The sequence below is a fragment of the Pristis pectinata genome, chromosome 9 (genome assembly GCF_009764475.1).
Source record: "Pristis pectinata isolate sPriPec2 chromosome 9, sPriPec2.1.pri, whole genome shotgun sequence".
NCBI lineage: Eukaryota > Metazoa > Chordata > Chondrichthyes > Rhinopristiformes > Pristidae > Pristis > Pristis pectinata.
The window spans coordinates 55,512,965-55,535,553 of NC_067413.1; the positions used below are offsets into that span (position 1 = coordinate 55,512,965).

A 22,589-nucleotide genomic window follows, 5' to 3' on the forward strand; every position below is an offset into this window, starting at 1 on the left:
CTGCATTTACTTTAGGGCAAACAAATTAAGGGCATGGATCAGCACAATGGATTGTGATATTACAGCTATTATGGAAACATGGTTGATGGATGGGTAGGATTAGCAGCTCAAATGTTACCATCTACAGATGCTTCCAGTGTGATAAAGGTGGGAGTGAGTGAGATGGAAGCTGCACTCTTGATTAGGGAGAACATCATGGGAGTACTTTGAGAGGATATTCCTGGGGAAATATCCAATGTGGCTATATAGGGAGAATTTAGAAATAAGAAATGGGTGATCACTTTGGTGGGATTACGCTACAGGTCCCCCAACTGTCAGCTGGAATTAGAGAAGCAAATATGTAGGGAAGTCATAGAGAGGTGTAGGAATAGTATCTGATTTGAATTTCCATAATATGAACTGGAACTGCATAGTGCTAAAAGCTTGGATGGGACAGAAATTGTTACAAGTTTTCTGAAGCAATATGTTTATGACCAAATTAGAGAGCAGGGACTACACATGACCTCCTACTGGGAAATGAGGCTGGGCAAGTGGCTGATGTGTCAGTGGGAAAGCATTTTGGGGCCAGTGACCACAATTCTGAGTTTTAAATTTGTTATAGAAAAAAATAGGATTGGTCTTTAAGTCAAAGTCCTAAATTGGGGCATGGATAATTTTGCTAGCATTAGACAGGAACTTACAAATGTTGATTGGGAGAGGCTCTTAGCAGGTAAAGGGGCGTCCGGCAAGTGGGAGACTTTTAAAAGTGAGATTGGGAGAGTTCAGGGACAGCATGTTCCTGTTAGAGTGAAGGGCAAGGCTACCAGGATTAGGGAACTCTGGTTGACAAGGAATTTTGAGGCTTTGGTCAAGTAAAAGGAGGCGTGTCAGATATAGCAGCTGGGACCAAGCAAATCCCTTGAGGACCACAAAGGATGTAAGAGTCCACTTGAGGAAATCAGGAGGGGAAAAGGGAACATGAAATACAGGCATGTGTTTCAATATGGGAGGCATTAAAAGCAAGCCAAATCAATTAGACTGGATTCCCGCCAGACTGTGATACAACTTGTGACACTGGTTATCTATTAAGAGCAGAAATATGGTCAGAATTCCCACTTTCCAGGCCCATGTGCACATGGCACGTTTCCAGTACCACCGTGGCCAACTTCAGCCATTTTTTTTTAACAAAAGCATATCAAGCAAACCTGGGGCACTCCAACTTTATGGCTTAGCATTCATATCTGCGCAACCTCCACTTGAGTATCTGGAGAAAATTTTACCATTGACTCTACTATAATGGACTGAATAATATTCAAACTCACAAAAAAATTGTGACAATAATATCACCAACTCTGGCAACCCACGCTGAATAGCCAATGTCACATCCCCCACCATTAACATTCAAGGCATCCAGCTGACTAGAAATTCAAACAAGATCACCCACTTAATGTTGTAGTTACAACAGCTGGTCAGAGGTTCTTTATCCTGCTTCAAAGGATTTTCCTCCTACAACCCCAAAACTTTTTCAACATCCACAAGGCATGTCAGGAGAATGATGAAATACTTCCCACTTGCCTGGCTAAGTGCAGCTCCAACCCTCAGGAAACAACACCATCCGCAACGAAATCACCTGTTGATGGGCACCCTATCCACCAGCTCACCCATGGTAGCGTCACCAATTGCAGATTCCCCTCCAAGCTACACAATACCCAAACTTGGTTCCTTCATCACTGTTGCATCCAAATCCTGAAACTATCCAACCAACAGTACTGTTGGACAACCTTCCATTCAAAATGGTTATGTGGTGTTGAGGCCAAAATTGGATCAGACTTTATCTTACTTAATCACAAAGCAGGCTGGAGTGGCCTACTTCTGCTCTATTTTGTCCATCCATCATCTCCTCAAGTTCGGTCAGGGGAAGGCACAAAACGTTGGCTCTACCAGCAACTTCTGCACCATTAGCAATGAGTAAGAAGAAAAAAAATCAAATTAGGCAGCAAAAACAAAAGTAGAAAAATTGTAATCAAATGGTCAACTTAAGCTGCAACAGTACCAAAAAAACCATGGGAAGTTATCCAAATTTGTCTGAAAAGCCTTTTTATTATTGAACTGAATTGTTGTACACAAACATTTAATCTGAGGTCAATGTCTGCAACCTCACCTCCTCTGCAAAATATACATCCAAAGTAACAGATAAAATCATCTCTACCAATAAGCAAGAGAGAAAAAAAATTACAAGTTAGTATGCTTCACACAAGTTAACATACAGGTAGTTCTGCTATAACTTACGTTTCTATAAAGTGAATATTATATAGAACCATACGGCACAATACAGGCCCTTTGGCCCACCATGTTGTGCCGACCTTCAAACCACACCTAAGGCTATCTAACCCCTTCCTCCCACATATCCCTCTATTTTAAATTCCTACATATGCTTATCTAACAATCTCTTGAACCACCACCCCAGGCAGCGCATTCCATGCACCAACCACTCCCTCCCTCTGACATCACCTTTGAACTTCCCACCCAATACCTTCAAGCCACGTCCTCGTTTTGAGCATTGGCGCCCTGGGAAAGAGGCGCTAGCTGTCCACTATCTATTCCTCTCAATATCTCGTATACCTCTATCATGTCTCCCCTCATCCTCCTCCTCTCCAATCAGAACAGCCTAGCTCCTTTAGTCTCTCCTCATAATCCATACTCTCTAATCCAGGCAGCATCCTGGTAAATCTCCTCTGCACCCTTTCCAACGTCTCCACAGCCTTCCTATAATGAGGCGACCAGAACTGGACACGGTACTCTAAGAGTGGTCTAACCAGAGTTTTGTAAAGCTGCATCATCACTTCGCGGCTCTTAAACTTGATCCCCCGACTTATGAAAACTAATGTCCCATAAGCTTTAACTACCCTATCCACCTGCGAGGCAACTTTCAGGGATCTGTGGATATGAACCTCCAGATCCCCCTGCTCCTCTACACTGCCCAGAATCCTGCCATTTACCTTGTACTCCGCTTTGGAGTTTGTCCTTCCAAAGTGTACCACTTCACACTTCTCCAGATTGAACTCCATCTGCCACTTGTCAGCCCAGCTCTGCAGCCTATCAATATCCCTCTGTAAGCTTCTACAGCCCTCCACACTATCCACAACACCACCGATCTTTGTGTCATCTGCAAACTTGCTAACCCAGCCTTCCACCCCCTCATCTAAGTCGTTAATAAATATCACAAGAAGTAGAGGTCCCAGAACTGATCCCTGTGGGACACCACTAGTCATAGCCCTCCAATCCGAATGCACTCCCTCCACCACAACCGTCTGCTTTCTACAGGCAAGCCAATTTTGAATCCACACGGCCAAGCTTCCCCGGATCCCTTGGCCTCTGATTTTCTGAAGAAGCCTACCATGCGGAACTTTGTCAAACGCCTTACTAAAATCCATGTAGACCACATCCACTGCACTACCCTCATCAATCTTCCTGGTCACCTCCTCAAAGAACCCTAACAGGCTTGTGAGGCAAGATCTTCCCTTCACAAAGCCATGCTGGCTGTCCCTAATCAGTCAAGTTTCTCCAAATGCTCATAGATCCTATCTCTTAGAATCCTTTCCAACAACTTACCCACCACAGTCTGTAATTCCCTGAACTATCCCTACTACCTTTTTTGAATAAGGGGACAACATTCACCACCCTCCAATCCTCCAGTACCATCCCCGTTGACAATGAGGACTCAAAGTTCCTAACCAACGGTTCAGCAATCACCTCCTTTGCCTCACGAAGCAGCCTGGGGAATATTCTGTCAGGCCCCGGGGACTTATCTGTCCTAATATTTTCTAACAGCTCCAACACATCCTCTCTTGATATCTACATACTCTAGAACATTACCCTTACCAACACTGTCCTCAGCATCATCAAGAACCCTCTCCTTGGTGAATACCGAAGAGAAGTATTCATCGAGAACCTCACCCACTTCCACAGCTTCCAGGAACATCTTCCCACCTTTGTCTTTAATCAGACCTACCTTTAGGCCTGATCAGGCCATCCTTCTGCTCTTTACGTACAAGAAAAGCACCTTGGGATTCTCCTTAACCTTACTCGCCAAAGCCTTTTCATGTCCCCGTCTCGCTCTCCTCAGCCCTTTAAGCTCCTTCCTTGCTACCCTATATTCCTCCTGAGCCCTTTAGGATTCTTGCTGCCTACACCTTACGTTTGCTGTCTTCTTCCTCCTAACTAGTTGTTCCACCTCCCTTGTCACCCACGGTTCCTTCACCCTCCCATTCCTCCTCTGCCTCACCGGGACATATTTATCCCTAACATCCTGCATAAGATCCCTGAACATCGACCACATCTCCATAGTACATTTCCCTTCAAAAATGTCACCCCAATTTACACTCCCAAGTTCTCACCTTATACCCTCATAATTCCCCTTCCCCCAATTAAATATCTTCCCATCCTCTTTGCTCCTATCCCAGTCCATGACAATTCTAAAGGTTATGGAGCAATGGTCACTGTCCCCCAAATGCTCACCCACCGATAGATCTGTCACCCGACCCAGTTCATTACCTAAAACTAGATCTAATATAGCATTCCCTCTAGTCGGCCTGTCAACATACCGCGTCAGGAATCCGTCCTGGACACTTAAACTGCGCCCCATCTAAACCTTTGGCACCAAGTAGGTGCCAATCAATATTTGGATAGTTGAAGTCTCCCATTATAATAACCCTGTTATTTTCGTATCTCTCCAAAAACTGCCTCCCAATCTGCTCCTCAGTATCCCTACTGCTACCGGGGGGCCCAGGAGGGTAACTGCTCCTTTCTTATTCCTAACCTCCAGCCATATTGGCTCTAGAGAGGATCCTTCTACATTATCTACCCTTTCTGCAGATGTAACTGTGTCCCTGACCAGTATCACCACCCCTCCTCCTCTTCTGCCCCCCTCCCTATCCCTTTTAAAACACTGAAAACCAGGAATATTCAATATCCATTCCTGCCCCGATGTCAGCTGTCTCTGTAATAGCCACAATGTCATAGTCCCATGTACTTATCCAAGCTCTCAGTTCATCTCCCTTATTCCTGATGCTTCTCACATTCAAGTAAATGCACTTTAGTCCATCCACCTTACTACTTCTATAGCCTGTACTCTGCTTCTCCTTCCTCAAAGCCTCTGTCAGATCTGACTTTTCCCCATCCCCCTCTTCCTCTGACCTACTCCTCCGGTTCCCTTCCCCCTCACAATCTAGTTTAATCCCTCCAGAACCACCCCAGCAAACCTGGCCACAAGGAGATTGGCCCCTCTCAAGTTCGGGTGTAACCCGTCCTCTCTGTACAGGTCCCACCTTCCCCAGAAGAGATCCCGATGATCCAAAAATCTAAAACCCTCCCTCCTGCACCAACTTCTCAGCCACACATTTATTTGCCATCTCCTCCTATTCCTATCTTCACTATCGCGTGGCACTGGCAGCAATCCCAAGATTGCTACCCTCGAGGTCCTGTCCTTCAGCCCTCTGCCTAGCTGGCTAAACTCACTTTAAGACCTCATCCCCCTTCCCACCTATGTTGTTGGTACCAACATGAACCACGACTTCTGGCTGTTCTCCCTCCCGCTCTAGAATCCTGTGGACCCGATCAGTGACACCCCGGACCCTGGCACCTGGGAGGCAACAAATCATCCGGGATTCATGCTCACTGCCAAATTAGGGAACACCATTTGCATTACGGGGCCCAAATTGGTGAAAACGTGATTTCTATCAAGAATTAGAGAACCACTTGAGAATTACCTTGGAAATTGATAAGCAAAAAAAAATTCTCGGGGAAAAAAGTGGTTACATGTAACCTTCCAATAGTAATCAGACACCATTGTCTCTTAAGAATACAGGCTGCTGGTTTCACTAGAAGATGCCATCGGAGATAAGACAAGCAATTGCTTCTTTTGACACTTGTGCAAGGATACTTTGTGACCAACAGCCTTTAGTATGTTTAGCTTGCAGTATTAAAAAAACATTTAATTTTGAAAATCCTGCAGAAAAAAATTATATTGCAAGTCTGCAACTCTCTTGTCCCTTTTTCCTATTGACACAACTGATTTAATAACACAATTTTCTATAATGCAAGGTTTCTTTGGAACACAACTGTCAAGTTATAACACAACTATGTGTATTAATTACAGGACATTATTTGGCCCATTGAATCCAGCCAACTCATGGCAGTGCAATTCCCATAAATCTATTCCCCCTTGAACCAACTTATTCTCACCAACATTCTCTTTTGACACTTATCTACACAAAATGAGCAGATTGCAGTCACCAATTAACCTACTAGACATCTTAGGAATGAAGCAGTGAACCAGATCACCCACAGGAAACACACACCATCACAGGGAGAACTTGCAAACATAGACAGCACTCAAGATCAAGATTGAACCTAGGACCCCAAAAGCTGTGAGGCAGCAGCACTAACAGTTGCATCACCCTTCTGACATTCTACAGAAGCACCACAGCAACAAACAGAAGCACTCAGGCAGCATATCAAGCTGCTGCAAAGAGTTTAATGCTAAAATTAAATATGAAATGTCAACACTGATGTGCATTTTACGTTCAAGTACACACACATTTGGACTTACCTCCCTGTCACCTGGAGTGAAGGTGCCTTCATTATGTTGGCCTGACAATGAAGAGTCATGGATTCTATTTTCTGCTGGTGGAGTGGACCTTGGAGATGTCTAGAGGAAACATACTATTTTACAGATTTTTTAAAAATGCAAGTATCCAGCTTAAAAAGTTCTTACACTTCAGGATTTTTAATTTAATCATCCCATAAAGTCTTTGTAAGCTTCATAAAATAAAGACACTAAAAATCAAAGGCTTACTGATTTATCAATTGAGTATGCCAAGAAGTGCACACCTTGTAGACAATTGCAAACTTAATGCAATTATTTTAAAATAATGTTGTTAAATTAATGACTAAATCCAGTTTCAAATACACTTTTGTCTTCCTGCCAATATATCAATTGTGCCCTAATTTTACTTAGTTCTATCCACATTTACATAGAACAGTATAGCACAGTCCAGGCCCTTTGGCCCACGATGTTGTACTGAACTATATAAACAACACCTCCATGATCAATCTAACCTCTCCCTCCTGCACAGCCCATATTCCTCCATTTTTCTTACTGCCATGTACCTATCTAAGAGTCTTTTAAAGGTCCCCATTGTATCAGCAAATTTGATCAATGATTCTTGATAGAGTGTGACATCAGATGCTACAATTCAACTAAACATTGCCTTCAGTCCTCACCACAAACTCCATTTCCTATCCATTAAACCAGAGTCTTGGAGCTGAGCTTTGATTGTGATATTACAACCAATCCCAAATTAAGCTTCAAACAGATAACTTTAATCTATATCTTTAATGTTTACTACTGAACCATTAACTAAACTCACCTGTTGACAAAACCTTTATCCTTGCCTTGTGTTATGTATAGGCTTCATTATTCACATCAAAACAATTTACCTGCTCATTGTCATGTCACTATTGCTACCACTGACAGCTAAATTTGCCACATTTCAACAGTGACTGCAATACATTGGCTGTAAACTGCTTTGAAATGTCCTGATGTTGTGAATATCATAAGTCTTTCAATGCAATGTTTGTCCACATTCTATCCCCCAAAATCATAAAGATTAAAAAAATTACTGGCCACATCCTAACTTGCATCATCACATTCTGATGCAAGTTAGGATGTGGCCAGTAATTTGCTGACCTAAATTAGCTCTGGTGAAATTAGATCTAGAAGTTCTCATCCTTATTTTCAAATCCCTCCTTGTGTCAGCACACCATCTTTCTAACTTCTTCAATTTCTGACTTGCACCAGATTTTAATTATTCCACCTTTAGTTGCCAAACCTGAAGCTCTGGAATTCTATTCACAGGTTTATCCGTTAAAAACAGAAAAAAATTGGAAACAGTCAGCAAGTCAGTCAGATTCAGGTTGAAGACCCTAAAGAGAGCTGCTTTCATTTCAGAATTCCAGTATTTGCAATATTTGATTTTCTTATATTTGTTCATCTTCTTTCATTTTAAATTTCTTTAAGATGCTGCTTCAAACTCTTTGATTATTACTCTGCTGAATTGCTGCTTTTGCAGCTCACTTCTTCTGCCTTGAGACAGTTTAACACATGAAGGAACAAGAGTTTGTGTTCCTCAAATCAAATTGTGCCCAATTCAGAAAAATAGCCTGAAACACTTCTGATGCTTTCCATGACCAACTGAATTTCCTTAGCACAAGAAATTAAGATAGTTAAACACATCTTAATATGTAACTAGAGCTGAATATTAAAGGCACATATTTAACTTCCGTGTAGGCAATAGTGCCAGTAACAACTGAGTCTCAAGATAAATTTGTAAATATAATCCACAATCTTCTCTCCAAACAAGATTTAATGCAGCAATTGAACTTATTTTTTAAGAGATCCTAACAATTTCAGTTCACATTGGGACACATTAAACTGATAAGTAAATGTGCTATAAATGTAAGAGCAAATTTTAATGCCAGAGATATTTCACAGGAAACAGAAAACAGTTATCTCAAAGAGGGAGAATCAAGGAAAACTAACCTCAAGCTGAATCACAGATTGGAACTTAAACAAGATAGTGGTTACGGAAGAATTTCCAAAAAGGTGGGTGCAGGTGGCTAAATGCTCCAATAACAACGATAACATATCAGAAAGTGATATGTAAAGGGAAAAATTCATGTAACAGATAGTTTGTGGGAGATTGGAAGAAAATGCAGATGTTGCAGACAATACCATTGGGGTAAAAAGTGCAGGCACAGGATGTTTCAATCATACATACAATCTCAGCCAAATGCACAATGATTCAAAGGGAAATATGCTTAATAAATGATAATCAACTCTAAGGTACAGGAATTCAGTTCTGAAATGCACTGTCTCACATTCCACAACAGTAAGACTCCAATAATCCAACAGCCTTGGGAATTTGGTGCAAGTGGACAAGCAGATAATCCAGATTATTGGGTTTGTACACTTATTAATACCCAAACATAATTTTATTCCACTTGTTTTTTTTAAAAACATATTGTTACACAGTACTATAATAATTCCTCCAGTGAACCCAGTGAGTTTAAAGGGAATGGGAAATATACAAGCACTCTGGATCCTGGCTACATTTGCAAACCTACCACATTCCTGACATCTGGTTTCTGACCCCAATGTTGGTTCAGGCCCACAAACTGCTTCACTCTGAAAACTTGGCTTACATTCCAGACTAATGAAGGAGCCGAATTACCAAACAAATTTGGATGTCAGATTATTAGTTTTACGGTTTATGGGCCATTACATTTTAATGACATAGGACAGCTTCCCCTCAAAAGAACGTTTTCAACATGTACTACAGATAGGACTAACTTACAGCTGGCGGGATTGGAAATACTTGGGAAGGATATCAGGAGGGCAAAAAGGAGAGATACACCTTGGCAGATAAGGTTAAGGAGAATCACAAGAGATTCAATAAGTATATTAAGATCAAAAGCGTAACCTGGTCAAGAATAGGTCCTGCAAGGATCAGTGTGGAGCCAAAGGAGGTGGACAAGGTCTTCAATGAATGCTTCTCATCTGTATTTACTGTGGAGAAGATTGTGGAAGCAAGGGAATTTCAGGGAAGAGAACAATCATGTCCTGAAACATATCAATATTACAAGAGGTGCTGGCAGTCTTGAGGGGCACGAGAGTCACAGTTGTACAACAGAAATGCTGACCAAGTTGTCTTCCTCAACTAATCCCATTCACTTGCATTTGGCCCATATTCCTCTAAATCTTTCCTATATGTGTACCAGTCTAAATGTCTTTTAAACACCGTAATCATACCTGCCTTTACCACCTCCTCTGGCAGCATGTTCCACATAGCCATCATCCTCTGTGTGGAAAAACTTGCTCCTCAACCCCCTTTAAATCCTTCTCCTGTCACCTTAAACCTATGCCCTCTAGTTTTTGACTCCCCTACCCTAGGAAAGACTGACAATCCTTCTTACCTATGCCCCTCATGATTTCATAAACCTCAAAGGTTATCCTCACCCTCCTTCGTTCCAGGGAAAACAGACTCAACCTACCTAGTCTCTTTATAATTCAAGCCCTTCAGTCCCAGCAACATCTTTGTGCATCTTTTCTGCAGCCTCTACAGCTTAATCACATCCTTCACCAGAACTGCACAAGATATTCCAGGTGTGGTCTCACCAATATCCTATACATTGTAAGAGGATGTCTCAACTCTTGTACTTTAAGCCCAGTCCAACAAAGGCAACCTTCTATACATCTTCCTCTTCACCTTGTCTACCTGTATTGCCACATTAAAAAGGTGGATAAATCACCAAGGCCTTATCAAGTGTATCCCAAGACACTGTGGGAAGCAAGGGAAGAAATTGCTCTGACAGATTTTACAGTACATCGGAGGTCTCAATGTGGCCTCCTCTACGTCGGTGAGAACAAGCACAGATTAGGCAACTACTGAGAACCTGTGCTCCATCTGCCGTGGCCTTCTGGAGCCCCCACTCGCAAGCCATTTTAATTCCTCCCCCTATTCCGACACCGACCTGTCTGTCCTCAACCTCCTCCACTATCGATGAGCCTAAATGCAATTTGAGGAACAGCACCTTATATTCCACCTGGGTAGTCTATAACCCAACAGCATGAGCAGTGAATTCTCCAATTTCAAGTAAACTACTCCCCCCACTGTCCCTTTTCTCTCTCCTGATCTACCCAGTTCCTCCTACACACACCCCAGCACCCCCATCAGATTCTTTCCCCTCCTCCACCCACTCCATCCATCCACCACCGATACACTCCTTCCACTGAGTCCCTTCCCCCCACTATTCCCATCTGCCAACCCCACCTTCCTTATTTGATTCCATGCTCCACCTTCCTTTCCCCATCAGGTTCCATCATCTGCAGCCTCCTTTGTTGCCTCCACCTATCACCACCTAGCCTCTGTCACTCTTTCCACTCTCACTTGCCTATCACCCCTCCTCAAATGGATTCATCTATCACTTGTCAGCTCTTGCTCCACTCCTTCCCCTCATCTCTTCATACTGGCTATCTCTTCTCCATCCTTCAGCCTAGATGAAGGATCTCCACCCAATGTCAACTGTCCACAGATACCACCTGACCCACTAAGTTTCTCCTCGCATCTTGTTTGTTGCTCCAGATTCCAACATCTGCAGTCTTTTGTGTCTGACCTGCCCCCCAGTTCTCTGTTCTGTAACACCCTTCAGGGCCCTTCTATTAACTGTGCAAATCCTGCTCTGATTTAACTTCTCAAAATGCAACACTTGACACTTGTCCAAGTTAAACTCCATCTGCCATTCTTTTCACACTTTCCCAATTGATCTCAATGCCACTGTAATCTTAGATAACCCTCTTCACTGTCCACGATACCACCGATTTTGATATGATCCACAAACTCACTAACCATGACAACTACATTCTCATCCAAAACATTAGTATGAATGATAAACCGTGGTTTCTGACCCCAATGTTGGTTCTGGCCCACAATCCAATCCCTGCAGCGCACCACTGGTCACAGGCCTCCAATCTGAAAAACAACCCTCCATTACCACCCTGATTCCTTCCACCAAGGACATTTTTATATGTATTTATACTGAACTGAAGCACATCCATTTAACAACCTGTATATGAACAAAGACTGGAAGGAGAGGGAATCTCCTGAACCAAACAGTGGAAACAGAATCTAGTGTGGTTAAACCAGGTAATTACAGACCAGCCTGTCTAACATTAGCAGTTGGCAAATTATTGAAAAAAAATCAGTACTGCACATGGAAAAGGATTAATTAAAGACAATCAGTGTTGGTTCATTAAGGGGAGGTCCTTTCCAACTTAACTGAATTTATCAAAAGGTGTAACAAAGTGTTATTGAGGGCAGTGCAATTGAAGAATTCTGCATGGACTTCAAAAAGGCCTTTGACAAGTTCCACATTGGAAACTGATGCAAAGGAGCCCGTAGAATTTTGGGCAATTTGGGAAACTGGATTTGAAATTAGCTTGGCAACAGGAGGCAGAGGGTGATAATTTTTACAACTGGAAGCCTGTGACAGGTGTTGTATCTCAGGGATTGGTCCAAGGAGCCTTCCTATTTTATTATGTACATTAATAATCTGTGAATGCAAGAGGTATGATTAGTAAGTTTGCAGGTGACATGAAGATTGGTTGTGTTGTTTATAGTGAGGAGAGTCATCTTTGGCTACAGAATCAAAGACCTATTTCCATGAAGATGAGCTATTAGCTGTTTTGATGGGTGAAGAAGTTACCTTGCCAAAACCAACAATATCCCAAATCATTAATTCCTCCAACACTTTTGGCATAATCCTACAATCGAATCTGGAGTCAGTACAAAAGCATCAATGCTCATTCAGGAGCTTGAAGAAAGCTTCCCACAAAAGATCCTGCAATCTCTATTGAAATAAATTCCCATTTATGATGTTTGTTGCAGCCAGTCATCAGCCCAAATGGAATCTCTGGCATTCAACAGCTTTGATATCATAAACCTGACTAAATAGCCAATCACATTTAAGATCTCAAACAAGGAAGCAGCACAAATTACTACTTTTTTTTGGTGAATTTACTATTGTAAAAGATATCAAATAAAGATGAAACTACACAAAATTAAGAAAGAAATTTAAATATTATGAATAATCTTTAAAACAAAGTTAATAAAATGTGAATTAGTCTCTTAGAAGCAGATGTTTTTTCAATTAGTAATTATGGAAATCACATTTAGCCTTCACTGAAACAATCACAGCATTCAACAACAATGCTCCATCAAAACTAAGAGAAGTTCATGTCAGTTTAAGTGATTTCCATTGATGGTCATGGATAACGTTGCAAGCTGAACAACAGCACTAGGTGACTCTCAAACAAAGGCAATAATTTCCCACTTTTACATCAGTACTGGAAAATCCAAGCTATAAACGAATCCTTCTTAGCGACGAACAAGCTAACTCCACATTACAGAAGCCTGAAGTGCACGTTCCTTTTCTCAGCCCAGATCTATGCTTTCTTTAGAGTCTAAAAATCTACTTTTCTAATTCTGGAAAACACGACAGGAAAACCCTTCAGAAAACAGTCAACTGAAACTCAGCTGGAGAATAACAAACTTCATGGAACTCAGAGACAACAGCTAATATTTCTCAACACTAAGATCTCAAAATCCTGAACAGAATAATATATGCACTATTATTACACAGATTTGAGTAAATTGTGAATGGTCTGCTCACCACAAATAAAGATTTACAAATCTTAAAAATTAAGAAAATAAGAGTGGGACATTAACCCTCAGCCTGCCCACCATTCAAAAACATTGTGGCTGATCTACCCCAAGCCTCATCTCCTCTTATGCCCAATTCCCACAGTTCCCAATTCCCTGATCTTCCAAAAAAAATTAACTACTTACTCTTTACTAGATATTTCCTCATCAGCAGACCTCAGTGAGGCATGGTAAGAACATTTCCTCCTCCCTGACTATCAACACAGGTGCATCTCAAGGCTGCATGTTTAGCCCCCTGCTCTACTCTGTACAATAATTGTATGACAAAACACAGCTCCAATGCCATCTTCAAATTTGCCAGCGACACTACTGTCATTGGACAAATCACAAGTGCTGATGAGTCAGCTTACTGGAACGAGATAGGACACCTGGTTGGGCGGTGCCACACCAATCTCTCACTCAACTCAGTAACATTAAAGAGCTGATTGTTGACTTCAGGAAGGTGAACCTACACCATTCTACATTGGGGGAATTGGCAGCAGAGAGAGGCAGCAGCTTTAAACTCCTGGGCATTAACATATCGTATGACCTGTCCTAGGCCCATCACATAGATGCAATCATAAGGAAAGCGCACCAGTGTCTCTACTTTCTTAGGAAGTTATCAAAGTTCAGCTTATCACCAAACACTCTAACCAACTTCTATAGATGTACTGCTGAAAGTATCCTGACTGGTTGCATCATAGTCTGCTACGGCCATTCAAATATACAAGAATGCAAGAAGCTGCAGACAGTAGTGGTCTTTGCCCAAAGCATCACAACCGCATCCCTCCCCACCACCGGTAGTATCTACAGGAGGTGCTGCCTCAAGGTGGCAACAAAGATACCCACCACCCAGGCCATGCTATCTTTTCACAGCTACCATCAAGCAGGAGGTACAGAAGCCTGAAGTCCCATACTACCAGTTTCAAGAACAGCTACTTCCCTTCAACCACTGTGCTCTTGAACCAACCAGCAAAACCCTAATCACTAGCTTAGCAGCACTATGACCACTTTGCACTAATTTGTTCTAATTGTGTTCTCTCTTGTAAAAAAAAATGGGTATAATTTGTTTAATTTAGGCTTTTCCTGTGAATGCTGATGCAAGGTAAGTTTTTCATTACACCTGTGCATACATGTACTTATGCACATAATACGCAACTTTGACTTTAAATACCCCCAAAGATCTTGCCTCCAAAACCCTCCTGGGCATAGAATTGTAGAGATTCATCAACTTTTGTGACAAAAACTTCCAAAGCATCTTAATTTTAAATGACCACCCTTGATCTTGCAACTATGCTTAAGATTCTTCCACGAGTGGAAACATTGACATTCCACCCCCTTAAAAATCTTATGTTTCAATTAACATCACCCCTCATTCTTCTAGACGCAATATAGATCTAATTTCTTCAGCTGCTCGTGATAGGGCAACACTTTCATCCCAGGAATTAGCCTAGAGCATCTCCTTTGGACCAATGCCAGTATCTATTTTCTTGAATAAGATGATCAAAACTCTACACAGTACTCCAGGTATGGTAATGACCTCGCCAACTCCTTGTACACCTGCAACAAGGTGAATTTTATCCATAAACCATTCTCTTCCTCATTAGAAAATTAAATCCTAAATAATTTAAATATTAAACAATTGCCCTCCTTGCTAATATACAAGAGGTGCAGTGGATCCACATTCCGTGTGTATGAACTGACCTCACGCCCAAGGCTCCACCTCCACCCCCAATCACGAACAGAAAGTGGCTCCTTTTAACGATGGGAAACCCGCGGCCCTCCCACACCTGTCAGCGTCGAACGCCAGGTCGCTCGTCCCCCGGGATCCAGCACCGCCAGCGGGCACAGCAGGACCAAGCTGTGCGCCTTCCCCGCAGCTTTCCCCTCTCACCCACAGCACCAGCGCCTCCGGCCCTCCCGTCGGCCTCTTACCTGCGCCTGGCTGCTTCTGGCCGGAGACTGCTCTTCGTTAATCTTCTGCTTCAGTTTCTTGAACATGGCTCCGGAGCCGAAGCGGCTCAGCCCGTCGCTGTGCCGTTGATTCCGATGCTACTAAACCGCCGGTTGCTGCTGCTGCTGCTGCTTCAGCAGTCCGGCCGCAACTCCCGGCCGTGGTAACACCAACGCACATGCGCCGGCGACGTGGCCCAGTTGCGCGATGCGGATGTGCGAGAACTCTGAACCAGAGGGAGGCGCTGTGGGCGGGTTTGAATCTTGGGGAATTAAATTAATCTTCGGGGCATTGCTAAATGCAAACTAGGAGAAAATTCCAGAAAGATAAAGTATTTATTCCATTGAAGTTTCATTCATAAAATTATTAAGCAAAGTTTGACTGACAAGTAAAAAGATTGACATGTTAGGTGACCAATGACAGGAGGGTGAAGGTGTGCTGTCTCCAGGCCAGACATCCTCAGCAAGGAACGAAGTGTTGCTTCACCTGCTAAGAATTTCCAGAATTTTGTGTTATAAAATGCTGAAAGCAAGCAGAATGTGTACCAGCGTTGATGATCCTTGACTTATTCTCTGCTTTCTTATGCAGGTTTAAAAAAAACCACATGCAAATCATTTGTTTTCACGTCAAGCCAGTCGGTATTTTTCTGAAAATGCAATGGCACAGGCTGGATATAATTGGCAAATGAACTTAAACACAATATTGGACTTCAGCCAAAATATACAAATGCAAGTTCCGGCTTCCTTTATTATTGGTCATCCCCAAATGGCTCAGATTTGAGAAGGCAGTTGAAAGTCAACCACACTGGTTGTTCTGCAAAATTTGTTTGAGGACGACAGATTTACTCCACCGAACATTAGTGAACCAGATGCTTGCATTGACTCAAATCGAGTGGTTTGGAGCAATTTTGTTTTACTTCCGATACACTCATGACTGCGTGGTCAGATTCTGTTCTAATTCCATCTACAAGCTTACAGATGACACCACCAGAGTGGGCTGAATCTCAAATGACGATGAGTCGAGTACAGGAAGGAGATGGAGTGAGGGGGGGGGGTGGAGTGCATATGCTCCTGTTCACATCAACAGTACAAAGGCTATTCAACTGTCCACTAGTACAATAAGATGGACTCTTGACCTCACTGTCTACCTTGTTATGGCCTTGCACCTTATTGTCTGCCTGCACTGCATTTTCTCTGTAATGATAACACTTTATTGTACTTTCTATTATTCTTTTCCCTTGCACTACCTCAATGCATTGATATGATGAAGTCATCTGTGTGCATGGCATGCAAAACAAAGTGTTTCACTGTACCTCAGTGCATGTGACAATAGTAAACCAATTTACCAATTTTACAACCGAGTTAAACGTTTGTGAATTCATACCTTTCTCCAGGGCATAAAACAATCTAGAGAGAAGGATAATCCATGTAATTTACCCGATTCACCCCACTCCATGCCTGTCTCAATAAAGAGAGTGATGATCAGCTATTGTGCTGCCAAATATTGAAACCTCGATCAAGGTTACCCAAAACACAAGGTGCCCATTTATTGGGTGGCACAGCAGGCAGTGCAGCTGCCTCATACCTCCAGCAATCTGGGGTTCAATTGTGACCTCTGTTGCTGCCTGTGTGAAGTTTGCACATTCTTCTTGTCCACTACCCCTAACTTTTCATGCTGCTGTTCCTCTTGTATCCCAAATAAGTCCTGTTTGTTGGGCAATTGTGTTTGTGCAAGAATCGGGGTTGTTAATAAACATATGAGAGAATAAGTTGCAGGAAAATAAGTGCGATTGCAATGAGAGCTGGTATGGGCCCAAATGCAATGGGCCCAATGGGCATAAGAAAATACAAATATGAATTGCTGTTTGTGCTTAAAATGGCTAAACATAGAACAGTACAACACAGGAACAAGCCCATTGGAGCAAAATGTTGTGCTGAACTAATGAAACTAGTAATTTAATGCTGAAGTAAACTAATCCCTTCTGCCGACACAATGTCCACATCCCTCCAGTCTGTGCACATTCATGTGCAAATCTAATAGCCTCTTAAATGCCTCGATTGTATTTGCCTCCACAACAACCCTTGGCAGAGCATTCCAGACACCCACCACTCTGTAAAACAAAACCTTGCTCTGCACATCTCCTTTGAACTTTCCCCACCTCACATTAAATGCACGCCCTCTAGTGTTAGACATTTCGACCCCAGGAAAAAGAAATCAGCTGTCTGCTCTATCCATGCCCCTCAATCTTATAAACTTCTATCAGAACTCCCCCGAACCTCCACTACTCCAGAGAAAACAACCCAAGTTTGTCCAACCTCTCCTTATACCACACGCTCTCTAATCCAGGCAGCATCCTGGTAAAACTCTTCTGCACCCTCTCCAAAACTTCCACATCCTTACCATAATGGGGCAATCAGAATTGAATGCAACACTCTAGGTGCAGCCAAACCAGAGTTTTATACGCTGCAACCTAAATTTGTGACTTTTGAACTCAATGTCTTGACTAATAAAGGCAAGCATGCTTCTTTACCACCCTATCAACCTGTGCAGTCACTTTCAGGGAGCTATAGACTTTGACCCTTGGTCCTGCCTTAAACAGTGTACTGTCCCTTTACATTTGGATCCCTCACACCTCACACTTGCCCAGATTAAACTCCATCTGCCATTTCTTAGCCCATATCTGCAAATAATCTATATTCCATTGTATCCTTTGGCAATCTTCTACACTATCCACAAACCACCAATCTTTGCATCTGCAAACTTACTAACCCACCCATCTACATTTTCATTCCAGCTCATTTATGTATATCAGAAACAGCAGAGGTCCCAGTATGGATCCCTACAGAACACCACTTGTCAAGGACCTCCAGCCAGAATAAACCCCATTGACTGCTACCCTCTATCTTCTATAAGCAAGCCAATTCTGAATCCAAACAGACAAGTCACGATGGATCCCATGCATTTTAATCTTTTGTATGAGCTTCCCATGAGGGACCTTGTCAAACATCTCAATAAAATTCATGTAGACAACATCCCCAGCTCAACTTCATCAATCACCTTTGTCACCTCCTCGAAAAACTCAATCAAACATGTAGACATGGCTTGCACTGCACAAAGCTGAGTATCGCTAATTAGGCCATGTTTTCTAAATGCTCAATGCTATCCCAAATAATCCTCTCCAATAATTTCCCTATCACTGACGTTAGACTCACTGGTCTATCATTTCCAGGATTATCCCCATTTCCCTTCTTGAATAATGGAACAACATTAGATAGTCACCAGTCCTCCAGGACCTCATCTGTGGCTAGAGAGGACACGAAGATCTTGGTCAAGGCCCCAGCAAACTCATCTCTTGCCTCTCTTAATAACCTGGGGTATATCCCATCAGGCCCTGGGGACTTATCCACCTTAAATGTTCTTTAAGAGACCCAACACCACCTCTTTCTTTTATCTCAAAATGCTCTAGCATATTGGCACACTCCATACTGATCTCACTATCCTCCACATTCTTCTCCTTGGTAAATACGGATGCAAAGTTCTCATTTAGGACCTCACTGATATCCCCTGCCTTTAAGCACATGTTCCCTCCTTTATCCTTGAGTGGTCCCACCCTCTCCCTCGATATCCTCTTGCTCTTGATGTACATGAAGAATGCCTTGGGACTCTAATTCTACTTCCCAAGCACTTTTCATGGACCCTCCTGGCTCTCCTAATTCTGTTCAAGTTCATGGAGAGGGATGGTCATACATCAATACAGCACAGATGCAGGTCCTTCAGCCCAACAAATCCTGCCAACCACAGTGCCCACCCAGCTGATCCCAATTTCCTGCATTCTGCCCATATCCCTCCATGTACCTATCCAAGTGCTTCTTAAATGAGACTGATATACCTGCCTCAACCACTTTCTCTGGCAGCTCGTTCCATATACTCACCACCCTCTGCATGAAAAAGTTGCCCCTCAGGTCCCTCTCACTCAAAATCTATGCCCCATAGTTTTGGACTCCCCCTACCTGGGGAAAAGACTGTTACTGTCCACCTTATCTATGCCTCTCATAATTTTAAACATTTCTATAGAGTCACCCATCACTCTCCTACATTCCAAGGAATAAAGACCTGCCTGGCCAACCTCTCCCTCTAACTCAGGCCCTCTAGTCCTGGTAACATCCTTGTAAATCTTTTCTGCACTCTTTCCAGTTTAACCATGTCTTTCCCATAATAGGTTACCAAAACTGTACACAGTACTCCATGTGCGTACAATGTCAATGACTTGTACATCTGCAACATAATGTCCCAACTCTCATACTCAATGCCCTGACTGATGAAGGTTGGTGTGCTAAATGCCCTTTTTCACCACCCTGTCTGCCTGTGATGCTGTGTTCAGTGAACTATGCTCTTGTACTCCTAGGTCCCTCTGTTCCATGACACTCTCTAGTGCTCTACCATTCATAGTGTAAGTCCTACGCTGGTTTGACTTTCCAGAATGCATCACCTCACACTTATCTGTATTGAAATCCATATGCCACTCCTTGGCCCACTTCCCTAACTGATCAAGATCCCCCATGTAATCTATGATAACCTTGTTATCGATCAACAAAATCTCCTAATTTTGTGTCATCCACAAACTTACTGATCAAGCCTTGTGCTTTCAGATCCAAATCATTTATACAAGAAACAAATAAAAAGGGTCGCAACACTGACCCCTGCAACATACCACTAGTCACTGGCCTCCATTCTGAGAAACAACCTACAACCACCACCCTTCTGCTTCCTACCTCCAAGCCAATCTTGAATCCACCCAATAGCTCTCCCTGGATTCCATGGGATCTAACCTTCCAGACCAGCCGACCATGCGGGACCTTTTTGAAGGCCTTGCTGAAGTCCAAATAGATAACATTCACTGCTCTACCCTCATCTACCTTTTAGGTTACCTCTTCAAAAGACTAAAAGGTTCATCAAGCATGACTGTCCATGCACAAAGCTATGCTGTCTCCTCCTAATCAGACTGTCTGTCCAAACGCTGGCAGATCCTGTCCCTCAGAATTCCCTCCAGTTACTTCCCTACTACTGAAGTCAGGCTGACCAGCCTGTAGTTCCTTGGCTTGTCCTTGCTACCCTTCTTAAACAATGGAACATTTGCCACCTTCCAGTTTTCAGAAACTTAACCAGTGGCTAACAGTGAAGCAAATATTTCCGCAAGGGCTTCCACAATTTCTTTTCTTACCTCCCACAAAGTCCTAAGATGCACTCGGTCAGGCCCTGGGGAGGCACTGTAGCGGTACAAATACCTCCTCCCTGATAATATGAATGTTCTCCAAAACTTCTCCACTAGTTCTCCTTATCTCCTGAGCAACCATGATTTTCTCCTCAGTAAACAGAGGAGAATTGTTTGTTTAATATACCACCCATCTTCTGCAGCTTGAGACATAGGCAGCCCTGCTGATGTCTACAGGGACCTACTCTCACCCTAGCCACCCTTTCACTCTTAATATAGCTGTAGAATCTCTTGGGATTTTCCTTAACCTTGCCTGCGAGATGTAGTAGGAGATCATATGACTGTCACGTGACAGTAACAACACTGACCCCTCTGGTCGGAGGACAGCATTGCTCCTCAGATCGGAAGTGACAACTGTCAATCAAGGTGTGGTTCCACCCCACCCATCAGATGTGGGCATAGGGATTGGACTAGGAGAGCACCTTTGTTCCTGAACCTGCCTGACCATTGGCCTTGGCAGGCATCTTTGTCCTTAACCTCCAAGCCATTGGCTTGTCTAATTACCTGGCCGGACCTTCCAGCATTATAAAGAGTGTTTCACTGCCCTGGCCCTCTCTTTCGACTACCCCAGGAGTAGTGAGACAATGCTGCAGAGACCACGGGTAAGTGTGCACCACCACATAGTTTGGGAGCGTCTTAGTCAAATTCCAGGGAGTGTTAGGGCCAATGCTCGTTTGGGTCAAGGTATTCAGACATTGAAGTGTTTATCCCTTTATAAGCTGTACCTTTTTATTGTGTGTTTGAGTATGAGTGCGTATCTCATCCTCGTTGCAATCCCCCCCCTCATGTTCACAATCTCCTTCATGTGTGAGTGGGCACCTGTTCCTATTCATTCTGTCCCTGCATTTGCCTTTGTGATTAAACTACTTTTAGAATCCAAAGCCTGTGTCCAGAGTCCTCCATCTTTAAGATTCCAAAAGAACCTTTTCACACAATACTAGAACCAACTCAAACCCTCTCTTTTCCCCCGATAATCCTCATAAGTGTATTCTTAATCTTTTTATAGTCATCAAGGGATTCACTCATCCCCAACCTCCTAAACCCAATGTATGCTTCCTTCTTTTTCTTGGAGAGCCTCAATATCCCACATTAGCCAAAGTTCCTAAAACTTGCCAGGTTTACCCTTCACCCTAACAGGAACATGCCACTCATGAAATCTTGATATCACACTCATAAAAGCCTCCCACTTGCTATTCATTCCTTTTCCTTCAAACAGGTTCATGCAATTGACCTCTGCTAGATCCTGCCTAATTCCCCCAAAATTAGCCCTGCCCCGGTTTAAGATGTTATTTATCAGTCACATGTACATTGAAACACATAGTGAAATGCGTCTTTTTATGTTACTGGGAATATGCTGGGGGCAGCCCACAAGTGTCACCACTCTTTCGGCGCCAACATAGCATGCCCACAACTCATAACCTGTACATCTTTTCAAATGTGGGAGGAAACCGGAGCACCCACAGCAAACCCACACAGATGCAGGGAGAACCTCCTGTCCTCTTCCATCACTATCTTAAAATTAATAGAATTATGGTCACTGGAGCCAAAATGCTCCCTGACTACCACTTCTGTTACTTGCCCGACCTCATTCCCTCAGAGGAGGTCCAGTATTGCACCCTCCCAAGTAGGGCCCCTCCATATATTGACTCAGGAAACTTTCCTGGACACATTTCACAAATTCCACTCTGTCCAGGCCCTTAATACTCTGGGTAGTCCAGTCAATACCAGGAAAATTAATCTCCCACGCATACAAGCCTATTATTCTTACAACTATGAGCAATTTCTCTACATACATGCTCAATTTCATGCTAACGACTGGGGGGGGTGTATAATACAGCACCACTAGATTGACTCTTCCTTTCTCGTTTCTAAGTTCTACCCATACGTGCTCACTGGACAATCCCCCAAGAACGTCATCTCCAAGTACTGCTGTACATCTCTAAGTTATGTCCTCCCTTATCAAAAAGGAAACAATCCCTCCTTGCTTACCTGTACCTCTGTCACACCTGTAACATCTGTATCCTGGAATACCGAGCTGCCAGTTCTGCCCTTCTCTCAGCCATGT

General features: G+C 43.0%; 1 pseudogene; it reads right to left on the reverse strand.

Annotated features, from left to right (window-relative positions):
• The window catches only part of LOC127574521 (golgin subfamily A member 4-like), a 247,048-nt pseudogene extending 231,635 nt beyond the window's left edge, over positions 1–15,413 (reverse strand).
• Positions 15,414–22,589: the final 7,176 nt, after the last annotated feature.